The sequence below is a fragment of the Vulpes vulpes genome, chromosome 8 (genome assembly GCF_048418805.1).
Source record: "Vulpes vulpes isolate BD-2025 chromosome 8, VulVul3, whole genome shotgun sequence".
NCBI classification, from domain to species: domain Eukaryota; kingdom Metazoa; phylum Chordata; class Mammalia; order Carnivora; family Canidae; genus Vulpes; species Vulpes vulpes.
Window position 1 is genome coordinate 110,862,376 of NC_132787.1, and position 15,493 is coordinate 110,877,868.

At 58.1% G+C, this 15,493-nt stretch overlaps 1 protein-coding gene across 50 annotated transcripts in view; it reads left to right on the forward strand.

The window, feature by feature from the left end:
* MYT1L (myelin transcription factor 1 like) overlaps positions 1–15,493 on the forward strand; it is a 409,061-nt gene that overhangs the window by 243,995 nt on the left and 149,573 nt on the right. For all 50 annotated transcript variants that reach the window (XM_072767848.1, XM_072767862.1, XM_072767844.1 and 47 more), the window contains exon 5: positions 12,704–12,859. The gene's annotated coding sequence lies outside the window, so the exon portion shown is untranslated. The remainder of the gene's footprint in view (positions 1–12,703; positions 12,860–15,493) is intronic.

The following is a 15,493-nucleotide window of genomic DNA, read 5'->3' on the forward strand; positions in this document are numbered from 1 at the left end:
TTGCTCTTTAGAACTAAAAGCAGTTCTGAATTAATCATCGTGGCTGCTGAGTATCCAGACTCTACTCTTTAGGGCCCTTCTGGCATCGACACCATTTCTAATGTGTGCAAGGCGGGTCTTACCATCTGCAAGCACCAGCTCAGGCAGGAGGACTCCAGGCATCACCGACATGGGGCCCCACCACTCTGCTCACAGAGAGAAGCTCTGGGTTGGCGAGTTCGAACCGTTTGTTGGTTTTGCCACCTTGACCAGCCTCCAGAAGTGCTGGCTGGTTATTACGTGGCATCTGTCCTGCATATTACGTTATTTCTTAAGTTGTACTTCTATATATTGATATAATCAACTCGAATTGTGGAGCCACTTTTTGTCATATGGTCCTAACACGCTATCTTACGAGTTGGCTTATTTCACAGACGCCAGTTAGTACGTCCTCCATACAGATATGGGAACGTGCCGTTCGTAGTCATGTGCCGTCTTGCCTTTCACCCACCAAATTTCCCTTCCAATGACCTTTTGGTAGTTGACTCAGCACAATATAGGACCGTCCCAAAGGATGCATGAGTCCAGGGCAAGTTTAAACCTCTCTAGGCTGCAACAAGGACATCCTGTTATGTACACCCAGCATTGCTGGGCTGAACCGAGTGATGCCACGCCGGTTTCCACTCCAGCTGTGGGCCCCCATGGCACAGCTCCGCCCACCTCCCGAGTCCCCAGGGGCACGCAGACACCTGCCCGCCCCGCTAGGGCGCCTTGTCCGGTGCTGAGGCGCACGCCCACAGGACGTCTCGGACATGGTTGGAGATTTAACTCCCATGCACTCCCCTCCCAGCCCCCGTTGCAGTGTCAGCCCGTGTCCTGCGGACAGAGCTGGAGTCGGCGTACATGATGGTGGAGATGCTCTGTGCTTCTCCGTCTCTCCTGGCCCTTTGCTCTCTCTGTCCTGCTGCTCAGGACTTGACCACTCACACATGGCAAATTCCACTTCCCGGGCTCAGCATCACCCCACAGAGGCTGACTCTGCCTCTCCTATGATGATAGGGGAGCCGGCCCCCCAAAACCCACTGCTGCTGGCCTTGGGGGTCATCCAGGGCACCGTTCAAGAACATCATACCAGAAAGCATCCTGAGGGGGGCTGTGCGCAGGGGCGGTCAACACCACATCCTCCCCAGAGCAGAGGGGCGTGGAGTGCCACCAGCGAGGCCCCCTGTACCTCCTGGGCTTGGGAGCCCGGCGACGGTGGGCACAGTTGATCAGCAGAGGCGCCCCGGTGGCCCGGGGACAGGGAGAGAAAACTGACCTGCAGAACCGGCCCCAGGAAGCCACGAGCTCTGAGCAGCCGCTTTCTCACCAGGACACGGAGCTTTCCGGTGGGTGCTGGGGCGCGCCGCTCAGGACCCCGCAGGCCTAAGGGGCCCTCAGCACGTCCCCTCTGTCTGCTGCCCAGGCACCAGCCCTGTGCCGGCTTCTCGAGCCTCCTCCCCACCCCTCAGCGCAGGCAGGCAGCACCCACGACTAGCAGGGCCTCCAGACCCTCCTCAGACCCTGGCCGGGACCTCGGTGGACACAGGCGTGACCTAACCTCACACCAGCGGACCTCTGCGAACGTTCAAACTGGCAGGGGACATGTCCGGTGGGACAGTGAGACCCAGGCCACAATTTTGCTGCAGCAATGAGGCTGGAAATCAAACGGTAAGAGCACCCAACACGGGGCACAGCCCGTCACGCTGCCGGGAAGTGTTTCCCAAAACCAAGGAGGGATGAAGGAGGATGCAGGATGCGAGCCGGCTGCTGCTGCTGCTGCTGGAAAGCTCTCGAAGACAAGACGCGGGCTCTGTCTGGCTTTCTGCTTGTCGCCGAGGCACTGCCTGTCTTTACCCTAATCAGGCATGTAATTGATTGTTTTAGGGTTTTGTTTTGCTTCGTGTATCTTGTTCTGAATATTGGGCTTGAATATAATTGCCACAGGTCACACTACCTTTTTAAAAAATGTATCTGGCATGCAGGTTTGGGAGCCGAGGGGGTACAGGAACGCTATATGTAAATGTATGTAAATGAATGCTAATGTATGTAAATGCATGCTAATGTCCCGCTGCTGCAGCCCCAGGTGAGCCTGTGCCTGTCACATCCTCCCAGGTTAGGGCGCCCGGAGCCGCGCAGGACCAGGACGGCTGGAGCATCCTCTTTCCCTGTTGAAAACAACCTCACAGCCTGTCTCAGAAGAGCTCAAAACTCCCCCGGACTCTTCCAGCTGACGAGGGAAATCACATTGGTGATCTTCCAAGTTATCTGGGTCTTTTTTATATAAAAGCCCGTCTAGATGTTTCTTCCATGTGCTGGCTTTTACGTAAACACTGCTGCACACTTCCCTGTGTGAGGCGTCGCCCCGGTAAACAGCAGGCGGCCTCTGGCCCCGGACCTTGCGGTTTGGGAAGCAGAGCACGTGCAAGTGGATCCTCCCGTGGGCAGGGCGATGCGTGAATCCGTCCCACCGGGGGATCCACGCCAGGACGTTGAGCATCTGTGACCTGTGCTCGGTTGTGCTCCGCCAAGCCCAGGGTTTCCAGAAGCATCGTGGCCCACGACAAGTGACAGCCACCCTGTGGGGACCCCGCCCCCGTGACCCCATTTCACCCAGGCTGGGTGACGAGCGGAAGCTCATCTACAGAAAGTGTTCAGTTTCCATGCAAGATTTTTAAAGTGACAAATGTCCCTCGTGGAAAACCGCCAAGCTCTCAGGACGGCCGCCGTGCTGGAGGCTGCAGAAGCAGCAGGCGCAGTCATAGGCTCCCTCGTGCAGGGTTGTGGGTGCAGGAAGGTGGGGGCCACGTGGGAGCCGGGAAGGAAGAGCTCCAGACCTTGCACCCACGGAGATCTCGCGGGGAACACAGGGCTACAGGCGGTTCTCTGTGAGGCGGATGGGGGCCGCGGGTGGTCGCTGGCGGGAAGAGCCCGAGTCCAGGCATCACTGAGGGTCGGGGTGGGGAAATGGGGCAGACGCCCACATTTGGGAGAAGAGCCAATAGAATAACAGGCTTGGAGGTGAAGCTCGACGAGTTGTTTAGTTAGAGAAGTTCGTCTGTGCGGTGGGGAATCGTGGAGCGCCTGGATCTGGGGCGGGGGGGGCCCTCGAAAACCAGAAAGAGGTGCGGGCAGCCCCAGGGGAAGGCCCCCCGAGCCGGCCCGCAGGGGAAGCGCTCCCGGGCAGGGCGCAGGCTCGGTGCCCCAGTGTCTAGGCGGTATCAGGACGGAAACCCTCAAAGGTATTTGAAATTGGCGTTTGCTTTGAGGACAGTGTTTCGAAATCAATGTAAAATATCTTCCAGAAGAGAGTGCAAGGTTCCCAGACAGAGGGAAGGCAAGCCGGCGTGGGCATCTTCACCCCGAAATCCCGTTTTCACGGAGAGACTTTAAAACCAGGCGCTTCCCGGGTGGGGGAGCCACGAACCCCGTCTGGTCTCATCACCGCTTTCCACGTCCCTGCAAAGGAAGAGCTGCCGCGGGAAATGCACCCCATGTTGATTTTAACCCCATGTTGATTTTAACGTTGGGGCTGGAAGAGGGCCTGACCTGGGTCCGGACACTTCTCTAGATCACAGACCAGATGGTCAGAGCCTCGGAGAAGGGGACAGGTCCCCACAGGGCGGATCCCACCCGGCCAGCCCCTCGGTGCTGCTACTCGGTCCTCCCTACGGCCTGAGACAGACAACAGGGCGCCACGCCGCGTCCTCACCAGGCAGGCAGGTGCAAAGGCTGGGCTGGCGCCCTGGACCCTCCCTCCCACACCCCCAGGGGGGCGAGCGGCCCCCTCCCCTTGCTGGACAGGCCATCGTACAAGGGCCTGAGCTGGTGAGACACGGGCCAGGTCGTCCACACGGGTTCTAGACGGAGTGCAGCCGAGCCCCGCAGCCCCGGGCGGGATCCCTCCTCTCTGGCCAGGGTCCGGGGTGTGCACACCCGCGTGAAGGTCCCACCTGGCCGGATGCGGGCTGAGCTTCCCTCCGAGGGTGCACAGGCCTGCAGCCCCCAGGGCACCCCGCCAGGCCACAGAAACGCCTGGTGCCCGCCTCGGGCGAGGTGTGAGCCCGTCGGGGCCGCCGTCTGTTCTCCTCACCCGGGACCCTGCCTCGAATCCCGGGCTTGACCCCCGCGTCCTCCCTTCAGATTCCCAAGGACTTACCGCGACATTGCCACGCCTGGTCCCTCTGACCTGTGGCTTCTGACGGCGGCGACCCTGATTGTCTGGCAGGGCGTGAGGACGGCGAAGGCTGGCGAGCGAGGAAGCGTGAGAGAGAAGAGCGAGAGCGATGCTCTTCCAAACACCCGCCTCTCGCACACCCCACCCCGTGTTTCCACAGACAAACGGGCAGTTTGACATTTGCCTAAAGTGCCGCTGGGCCCGGGGAGCGGGACCAGGGTGGCGGGCCTCCCCTGCGGCGTGTGGCCATGACCTGTGGCCTCCAGTGCCGTCCAGACGGAGAGCCCCCCAAAGAGGCTGTCACTGGCGTTGAAATGAGGCCCAGTGAGCAGGACGCCCGGGGGGGGGCCGGTGATACATGCCCTCAGCCCCACTGGGTCGGGGTCCCCGAGAGGGACGGACAGGGAAGGTGTGTGCTTTCGCTGGGGCTGCAGGGGCAGCACCGCGGACGGGCGGGGGGCACGGGGGGGCTCCCACTGCACGGACTCCTAGGCCGGGTCCGCAGAATGGAAGCATCACCCACGTCAGGCTGTCGGCCGGGCCGCTTCCCTCTGAGGCCGAGACGGGGACTCCGCTCCAGCCTCCTGCCGGCTTCTGGGGCTTTGCTGCTGACCTTGGGGTCCTGGGCTTGCAGATGCATCGCTGATCTCTGCAGAAGGGTCACAGAGCATCCCCCCGCCTGTGAACCTGGGTCCAAATTCCTCCTTTTGGTAAGAACAGCAGTCACGTGGGATGCACGCCCACCCGGTTCCGTGTCGGCCTCATGGAGCTTATCTGATCTGCAGATAAAGGCCACGTGATGAAGTCCCGCGTGTTAGGGCCTCGGCATGTGAGTGTTCGAGAGACACAGCTCAACCCGTAACAATGAGGCTCGTGGAACAAAACCTTTACAGGAATGTTGGCAACACTCCTCTGGCGGCGCAGGACGCTAATCCAACAACCGTCATGGTCGGGGAAGCTGTTTCTTTTCTAAACGGCGGAGAAAATTGCCCCGTCCTGAGTCGTATCAGCAAACCCTGGATGGGCATGACCTCGGATGCGCTAACCCCCGTGTTCCCCGCGGTAGTAATCCTTTAAGATGAAATGTCCCTGTCACTTCGGTCACACGTGGGTGGATGATCATCTTCTATCACATTTAACCAATTTGGCCATGCCAAGCTTGCGGGCTGAAAAATGCTATTTTTGGATGGATAAATAAGGACGACGGTTGACCTTATACATCAACATATTATACATCATTCTGACCCCAGAGAAGTTCTAACAGATTCAGGAGAGGAAAAGAAAGATTGAAGTATCTCTCATGTTCCATCACCTTATACCTGGTCAAATTTGTGATTCTTTAAAAAAAAAAAAAAATTCAAACTTACTGCTACAGAACTCTGAATCTGACAAAGAAAAACTGTTATCCCACAAAATAAAGGGCATTTAAATTTATATGAGGCATTGTTCTTCATGACTGAGAGCTTACACTGTTGGTCCGACCATGCGGACGCGGGACAGGGGCTCTGACCCGTGTGGCGGTAGGAGGATCCCGGGCAGTCCCTGCAAACAGCCTCCCTGGCCTTGAGGGGACATGCGTGTTATCAGCAGACGTGTGCCGGGGGCTCGTGTCACAGTGACGTCCCACGTAACGTGTTCTGATGTCGTCCACGTGCATGCAGCCATCAGGGCTGAAGTGGGCTGGTGAAGCGAGGGGTCTGCAGGGAGGGCTCGGGGGCACAGGCTCGGCCCCGGGGCGGGGAGCCGGGCCGGGCATGGGGGGGTAGGTGGGGCTGCTGGCCCCGGAGCATCTCTGCGTCCCAGCATCCACCCGCAGCGCCCGTCTCTCTGCACACACGGGGGGGCTTGGTCCTAGTGGGGCTCCGCGTACCTACGCTGCAGCACCTGCCCCTTGTCCCCTCCAAATGCTCAGGCTCTGCAGGTCCCGGGTGAGGGGTGACCCAAGAGAGTGCCGTGGTGCCCTTGCTCCCTGCTCGCTGGTTTCCAGAGGACACGTAAGAATGGGCTTGGGGGACCCGTTTAAAAAGCATTTGGTTTGGGCAGCCCGGGTGGCTCAGCGGTTTAGCGCCGCCTTCGGCCCAGGGCATGATCCTGGAGACCCGGGATCGAGTCCCACGTCGGGCTCCCTGCATGGAGCCTGCTCCTCCCTCTGCCTATGTCTCTGCCTCTCTCTCTCTCTCTGTCATGAATAAATAAATGAAATCTTTTTTTAAAAATTTTTAAAAAGTATTTGGATGACTTGCCCTTGTTGCTCAAAGCCCTTGGAAGACCTGGCCCTCTCGGAACAAAACGGAGAGCTCGTCTGTGGCAGTGGATCCCGGAAGCCTCTGCCCTCTGCCCGCCTTGCCCCTTGACCCCAACCTGTCCCTCAGGGCGCCCGCACACCTGCCGCCTCCCCAGCCTGGGAACGTCCTCACCGCTTGTCACTCAGCCTCTGTGTCTCCCCTCCGGCGGGAACCAAGCCTCCCCTCATGGAGACAGCCAGAGGCCGGGGGCCTGCAGAGGCCCCTCCCGTGCTGCCCAGGACCCGCGGCCACCAGCTCAGTCAGGACACCTGCTTGTCCTTCCTCCTTCCCATCTGTCCTGGTCCCTGTGTGGGTCCAGCACGGGCAGGGGTCTCCGGATGAGGACGCTCGTGTGGAAGGGCCACTGCCCCGGGGCGGCCGTGCTCCCTGGGACTGCACGACCATCCCAACTAAGCCTGAGCGGCTGCGGACCCAGGAGGACCTGGGAGGAAATCCTGGAGATTTCCTTTTCCTCAGGCTGGGAAAGGCCCTTCAAGACGCGGCACAAAACATCGAAGCTTTCAAGACCAGACCTGGGGAGAGCTGCCTCGGGTCTGCCCTTGGCCGGGAGCAAAGACGGAAGACCCAAGGCCCACTGGGGCGGAGGGTTTGCAGCATGTACAGCAGGAAGGGGACGGCGCCCACATGCAGCCCGCGTGACCCGGAGGGTAAAGGGCACCGTCGGTAGGGCCAGAGGAGGAGAGAGGGCAGGCCGCAGGGGCAGCGCGCTCAGACGCAGGGAGCCCCGAGGCTCAGCCGTCCCGCCGAAGGAAGGCTGCTGAGGCAGGCCTGGCACCAGTGCTGGGCAAACACGCACGTTCACATGTTTACTGACCGTAAACCCATCCGGTCACTGCAAAGGCCAACTGGGTGGCACCTGCTGAAACTGTAAGTGCTGAGACACAGGCACGTGCGCAGGAGGAGGAGACAGGCCCAGGTGCCCGCGGGAGCACGTGTGCGTGGTGAGCACGGGCAGCCATCTGGACTCACACCGAGGCACCGGGGAGTTTCCTAAGCGGCGGGTGGCCACGCTGGGAAATAATAAGCAATTACCAAATCTGAGGTTTAGCTCGTTACCCGCACGTGGGAATGTCTCCAACTGTAACGGAACAAAACCGGTTTATAGAAGAATAAGCATTTGTGCTTGAAGTCGCAGCGGTTCTGTCCTTACGCATATGGCGGAGCTAACGGTGCTCCGGCGGAAGGCGCGCGTCCTTCCCACGCGTGTGGTCCACGGAGCATCACAGCCGCGGCGGACGAACCAGCCTGGGAGGCGCACTCGCCCCAGAAGGGAGGGCGGCCAGGGCCCCAGCCCACAGGTGCTTGGAGGGGACCCAGGGCACCTGGATCTGCACGCTGGGCGTGTATTCCTATCTCGCTGTCCGGCAGTGGACGGGAGCCAGGACCCCTGGGCTCAGAGACCGGACCTGCCCTCTTGCCCGGGTGACCTTGGGCATGTTCCTCGGCCTCGCTGAAGTTCCCCAAATTAATTCCGTTGTGTGAGAAACGTAGATAAGGAAGTCGGCATCTGACATCGCATTAAAGTTAGTTGTGATTTCTAACCCAGGTCAACACCCATCCTCTGCACCCGTCTAATCTACAAAGCAGCTGCTCAGCTCGGGGCCAGTGTAGACGTGTTGAAAGCAGCTGCTCAGCTCGGGGCCAGTGTAGACGTGTTGAAAGCAGGCCCACCCAGGAGGCGTCCCCTATCTGGAGCTCAGATTCCTCCTTTGCAACACAGCGTGGAGGCAGCCTGGGGAAACGCACGCATCCTCCCACCTGTGCTCAAACCTCAGGCCCACCACAGGTGTGGGCGGTGGCCTCCGAGCCCAGGGCTAGGTGGACGGGACAGTCCACTTACCAGGGCCCGCTGGGCTCCAGGAGATTCCCCCTCTGGCCTCAGTCTTCCTAATTCAGGGGTCGAAGGACAAATCATTGCTCATTAACTCTGCAGTTTTACAACACACACATTCTAATAAAAAGCAGAAGGCAGAAGAGTGCAGATGAGGCGAGCTGCTCCGTAGACCTACGGCGACTGAGGCGTTAGGGCTCTTCTTGTCCGTAAAACCCAAGCTGAGTACCTACCCCGTCCCGAGGCTTCCTGCCCTATATCGAGGTGTGACTGTCCCCCACCCCAGCCCAGCGGTTACTACGTGACTGGGGACGCGGTTCAGTCTACCGCGTGTCTCCAGCCAATGCTCATTCCTCATCAGCGGGGAACGGAGTAGAACACAACACCGATCTCCACAATCATCATTGAATTAGTATTTTTTAAGGGAGTCGGCCTGGTTAATGGGAAGTCTGCTTTTGCCCACAGAATTTCATGTTTTGGGGCCACGTTGAGAGTCATGGCATCGTCCTCACCGCTTTAGGTCAGGAAAGCAGGACGATGGTAGAGGCGTCGCTAGAACGTGCACGTCCCGAAGTGCCCGCGCATCACGGGCCTCTCCACATCGGGGCTTATTTCTTGCTCCTATTGGCCCGTGTCCATCGTTGGCTCATTATACTTACAATTTCATGACCCAGTGGGAGTTTCAAAAGTGCGTCATAAGGACTTGAGACCCTGCCACCAAGCGTCCATAGCTCCCTGAGCCCCCAGCTCAGGGACACCCAATAACCAACGACCAAGACCGGGGGTCGGGAAACGCGGTCCCCACAGCACAGAGGGCGCAGGATTGAGCTCAGGGCCACTGGGCCACCCAACCAAGGGACTGGCCAGCAGCTCATGAGCCGGGACTCAACTCTGTTGGCAGAAATCAGTGGTCTTCCCGTTCATTCCAGGGAAGGGACCGGCTGTCCCGCTGCACATCCCATCCAGTAAGGGTCTCAGCTCTGCCCCAGGTTAGAGCAGGAAACCAGAGTGCACATCCTGGACGCCGGGCCCGCATCCCTGCTGCGCGGCTTCCCTGATGGCGGAGGGGGATGGTCTCCCCCGGAGACACCTGCCACCTCCCCCCCTTCCTTCCCTCCTCCTCCTCCTCTTCCCCCTGGCTCCCTCCTCCCCCTCCCTCATCCCTCCTTCCCTGGCCCTGTCTTTCCCTCTCTCCTCTCCTCGTTCCCTTCACCTATCCCACCTTCAGTCAAACGTGAACACGGTGCTCCTTATACACCACAGTGTGTGAGATATTAGTGACACAGTGTGAGACACAGTCTCTAACTTCTTGCAAAGACAAACAATCACCCAAATACATGCAAATGCATAGCTGTGATAAAAGCTAATTTGGGCATATAAAATCATATTCTTGAAATCTTAAAATGCAATCTAAGAACCCAGAGACACATTTGTAGAAATCTCCCAAAAGACACAGAAAACAGAAAAAAAGAGGTGGAAAAAAATAGAGAAGCGAGGATAGATGGAGTGCGGATGCAGACGAGACAGACGCACTCCCCCCACCCCACGCGCAGCAAAGGAATATACGCAGAGGGAGAAAGTTCTCAGGGTCAGTGGGCTCGGGCCCTGTGGGCACTGGACGCTCCGCGGGCCTCGCAGTCTTGGGGACACGACCTGTCGCAGGAGGACATGCGCATCAGTCCTCTGTAGGCCCCGGCCCTGGGCTGGGCGTCAACAGACGCGGGGAGCAGTCCAGGTGGACGCGGGGTGGGGGGGGACATGCCCTCAAGCCTCCAGGCCCAGGGGCCGAGCAGCGGGAGCGGAGGCGGGTGGCGCCCTGTGGCCCGCGGTGAGCACGGGCTCCCGGCTCCGTCCATCTCTGTCCTCCCGGCCCTGCGTGTGCGCCCCGTGAGCGCACGTCCTTCTAAAGCAAATAAACAGAAATAAAGTAGGTCTGAGACCTTGGTTTCCTGAAGTAAATTTCCCAGGGGGAATTTCTGCCACTCACTCTGAATGTTAAAAAAAAAAAAAGAAGAAGAAGAAGAGCCAGGTTCTAAGAAAAGGGAGGGCTCCGGTGCCAAATCCTGGCTGCTGGCCATCGCTGGGCCGCCTGCTCCGCGGGTGCAGAGGGCAGGGGGGCGGCCTGACCCCGTCCCTGGCTCACCTGCCGGGAGCAGTGGACAGCGCAGCGTCCTGAGCACAGGAGCCACCTCCCGAGCGGATCCCGAGAACGCCAGCCCATCCCCATCCTTATTTTCCCATTTCTTCTTCTCTTAAAGGGCATTGTCTACGCGGTTTCATTGTTAACAAGACACAAAACCCGCAGACGAAGATGCTTCGGGTTTACGTGACAACGGCACTGAGCAGGAATCTCGGGTTCAGTTTAATTCATGCTCAGAATGAGTTGAACCATAATTAATAGTTTGCTTGTCATTCATTAACATATAATTTAATTGTTGAATTTTTTAATATTATGAGCTATTTATATGTATATTTCTTGATAATATTACTAACATTCAGTTGAGTGTTAGCTGTTTGCAAAATGCTTCTTTTATAAGCATAATTTAATAAAAGAATTTATTTTTAATAGGCAGACATCTGCCTATGTCACAGTATTAAAATCGAACGTGTTAATGCATTGTTTTAACTTTCGTTTTAGATTATGTTGTGTTTTTCTCAATTATTAGGGTCTCTCTTTTTATTTATTTATTGTAGTACATTTAATGACGGCCACGGGGTTTCTATTTTACCCAAACATACTGATTTTTCTTTTTCCCTCCCTTCTGTTCTTTCACATTTTTTAATTTTTCTTTATACCCCCACCAAAAAAATTGTTTTTTGGCATATTTAAGATGGGACCGTGTTGATCCTAACTTCCCCCTATCATTTCTTTCATTTTTTGTTGAACTCATGTAGGCCCATCTTTCCCATCTTGCCTTATACGGACTCACTCAAGTCCAGGAGGACGCCGAGGGCAAGCCCTCGGTAAATACCGGTTGAACTCATCAAGGGCGTTCATGCGGAGGCAGCCAGGGTTCCCTGCACCCAGCTCTGTCCACAGCATCACGGTCATAAACGAGCAATTGAAAGTCAGGGGTGGTGCGCAGGGAGGTAGGTAAGCGTCATGAGGAAGGTCGGGGCCGCAGTCCAGGAACCGTCCACCGAGCGCTGGCGGGACGCTAGGGCCCTCTCTATGTCACCTGACGTAGAGACGGAGAAATCCCGGGAAAAGTGAATCTTGTCAAACGGCGAGCTCAGGGCGTGAGGTGGTAACTGGAAATGATTTAGCGAGTCGGCCCGGTTTCAGATCTTTTCACCGTTGAACATTTTACTGGGGTCACTCGTGTAACCTCACGCAGTCTCTCCTGCACACGCCAGACGGCGCGGGCCTTCTTGTTTCTAGGTTTCCTTCCTTCTTTCTCTTTCCTCCCTCCCTCCCTCCCTTTCCTCCCCCCTTCCTTCTGCAGCTGAGATACAGAAGCAGGTGGGACGTCCCCGCTCCGCAGTCTGGGGCCTGCACCCTAAGACGATGGCGAGCTCCTAGAAAGGTTCAGGGAAATGATTAACCCCCCAGGGGAGGCGGGGAGACGTTCTCTTGTCTTAAGTGGCAAAGTTGAAAAGAAAAAGACGACTTTGTCTTCCTAGGGATGTGTGATCTCAAGTCTTGCGTGGTCTGTGCCCTTGTGTTCTCGGCACGACACATGTGTGGGTGAAGGCCCTCCGGGGAAAGATGCGGTCTGCCCCGAAAGGACTGCCAGGTCGGTCCCAGGGGTCCCCGGAGGAGGCCGCGGCGGCCGGTGTCCAGGCCCCAGGACCGACTGTGCAGTTCCGAGGGAAAGGGCCCAACTGCACCTGTGACTTCCTTACCTCAACTACCCAGTTGCCTAAAAAAATAAATTAAATTAAAAATAAGTAAATAAGTAAATAAATAAATAAATAAATAATTAAAGAATAAAGAATAAAAAATAAAAAAACTACCCAGTTGCCTGCTGTTCGCACTGAGCAAGCTGATAGAATGGTTTACGGCTAGAGGGGTGAGGGGCTGCCAGTGTCGGGCTGCTTAACCCACCTGTCACCTGTACCTTGTGCTCCTGCAGGCTGCCTGTGGGGCTTTTGCATCCCAGAACAGGAGTTCTAGAACCTTCTCAGGTCCTCGGAAGGTCTCAGACTGCAGAGCCCACTTTGCTCACAGGGAAGAGTCTACACAGACAGGGCTGGTCCCTCTGCACCCCCTGAGCCGATCGGGACAGGCCCTACGTCCGTGAGAACCCTTGTCCATGGATCGGACAGACGATCCTCGGTCCCAGGCAGCCCAAGGGTCGCGCCCGCCACCGCCTCTCCTCACGAGCTAGTGAAATCCCGGCGCTTGACACTGTGGTTCCTATTTTGCAGATGGAGAAATGGAGGCACAGGGAAATTAAGTGACTTCGCCTCAGTCCAAGCTGGGGAGGACCAGGAGGAGAACGTAGAGGGACCCCGACTCCGGGCCTGTGTCCTGCCCACGGAGCCACGCTGCCTCCCTTCCTAGGAGAGAAGACGCCCCGCAAGGTACAGTGTGGCCTCTTCCCCCGGGTGGGGTGCAGTGCCCAGGGGGTGGGGCGGCCTAGCCACACTGTATGAACACGCCCCGGGTGGGGTGAGGTCCCCACTGGGCAGGTTGGCCCAGGTCCACACTGCGTGGACCCGCCCCGGGTGGTGTGAGGTCCCCACTGGGCGGGTTGGCCCCCGTCCACACTGCGTGGACCCGCCCCGGGTGGTGTGAGGTCCCCACTGGGTGGGTTGGCCCCCGTCCACACTGCGTGGACCCGCCCCGGGTGGTGTGAGGTCCCCACTGGGCGGGTTGGCCCCATCCACATTGCGTGGACCTGCCCGGAGTGGTACATGGTCAGTGTGAAGAGCTGACCTGGGTCAGGGGGTTAGACGTGGCCTAGACCCGCGGTTAGTACAACGTCCGCCTTCCAGGACCGCAGCTCTCACCCTGCTCCGCGCCCTCTTCCCTCTGTCGGTCCGGCTGCGGAGGGTGTGTGTCTGCCCCTCCCCTCCTCCCACTCCCCCAACCCCACTGCACCTTCCCCCTGCCAGCGCAGCCCCACCCTCTCCTGGGACTGGAAACAAGACACTGTCTTCAAGCTCCAGAAGCTCTTCCCTGGGCCCATCTCCGTCCTTGGGGCCACCCTGGGACCGTCCTCCCCGTCCCTCGCTGCTGTCCCCTGTGTGGTCCGCAGGCTGCTGGCCCACGTCCCCCAAACTCCTGAGATGCCACGCTGACCTCAGGGGCGCCCCTCAGACAGCGTGGGGGTGGCAGGGGCCTCCAGCACCAAGCAGGCCCACCCCCAGCCAGGCGGGGTCGCCCACGCTCCACCACTTCCCCTCGGGGTCGGGGTTGAGGTCGGGACTCGGGGCTCCTCCTCCAAACCCTGTGGTCACAAGTGAACGCACCTTCCAACCCCACACGCCCTTCTAGAACTTTCTCCTCTTGCTTTCTGCCACATGCTGTTTCTGTGGGTCCCCTTCCCATCCCCGATGGTCCTGCCATCTTCCTCTGTCGCCGCGTGGGACCCCGCGCCTGCCCTCTGAGGGCCCCTGGACGTGCATGTGGGTCTCCCCTTGACGAGGGACCCTGACGTGCACACAGGTGTCCCCGGTGACCTCCTCGTGAGGGCAGCCAGCAGGGCAGCAGCCGCGCCGCCCGAGGCCGCGGGACCCACGTGCAGAGTGCGCGCCCCACACTCCGTTCTCCCGGCCTCCAGCGGCAGTGCGCCCGCCCGCTGGCCCCTGAAGGGCGTGAGGACACTGTCCCCTGTGAGTCCTCCCTAGGAAGCTGAGGCTCACAGCCGGACAGACACAGTGAGAGGGAAAGGCTGCACCTCATTTTCAAGATCCCGCGCCAGCCCCTCCTCCCTGAAATTCGTGAGCATCTCCCGTTGAGTAATTTCTGAACGTTTTCTGGGGACTGTGCGGCTCATCCTCCCGGGACCCCAGCGCACCTTGCACGCACACACAAGCTTCTCTAACTCTCCTGTTCTTTATTCTTGTAGTTTATTGTTCTCAACTTAAAAAAAAACAAGTTAAAAAAAATTGAGAAAACTGGATTTTAAAAGCAGAAATTTCCAGCTATACAAGAAACAAGTCACAGGGATGAGAGGCACCGTGTAGGGGATCTCGGGGAAAGGACCGTAGCATTGCGCGGCGACAGGTCGAGCCTCATAACGGGCCCAAGCGTCGGGTGGCTGCGCACATGCCTTGCATGTCAAGTGTACTTCAATCTAGGAAGAAAAACTGGATTACGAAGTTCTAAACTAGAAAACCGCTAGGATAATCTGAAATACTTACACAAATGGGCAGTTCTATTAATATTTCTCTAGGCCAAAGCATATTTGGATCTTCGCATCTTATTTTTTGTACCACTTCATCGAAATTTAGGTCAGGGAGACGTGAAGGTGGGAAATGCTGAATCTGTACGTCAAACATAGTCTCAGGGCAGATGCGGATCTGCCTAGATGAGTACAGCGCCTTATTTACTACTTATTAAAAGCCGTTCTTTGGTCACTTTTGTGGGGTTTTTAGAACTACTCAAAGGACAGGTGCGGCCTCTCATTGCACGGCCACCGGAGGGGTGGAGGTAGCTGGGCAGGTGTTCGCTAGCGTGGCGGCTGGGCTCGTTGGCGGGCTCACCAACCCCGGGCACGAGGACGTGGCGCAGACCCCCGCGTGAGGCCGTCCGCGCCGCTGAGGCTGGGACCCAGCTGCACCCGGAGAGGACCCAGGAGGACGGGGTCCCTGGCGTGAGGGTGGGGAGCCACCAGGAAACCGCAACCAAGCGCCAGAGCCCTGCAGCTCATCCCAGTGACTGGCTGGGTCACCTACCTTGCACGTACGAGAGAAACACCAGCAGCAAAGGGGAAGAAAGGTGGAGAAAATGCTCCCGACAGGTAGGACGGGCAGAGATGCGGACCTTCGATGTGCAAGGAGCTATGGCCAAACCTGTGGACGTTTCCAAAATAGGCAAACGGTGAACGTGAGGATTTCCCAAGAGAGAATGCAGGAGGCCCGGTGAGAAGGCGCGGACCTCACCCGTGGTCGGGGAGAGGGCGCGAGCGACAGCGAGGCACGGGATTCACTGGGCGGAAACGAGGCCCCCGCGATCCATTGTTGATCAGCGCGTAGACAAACAGGGATGAT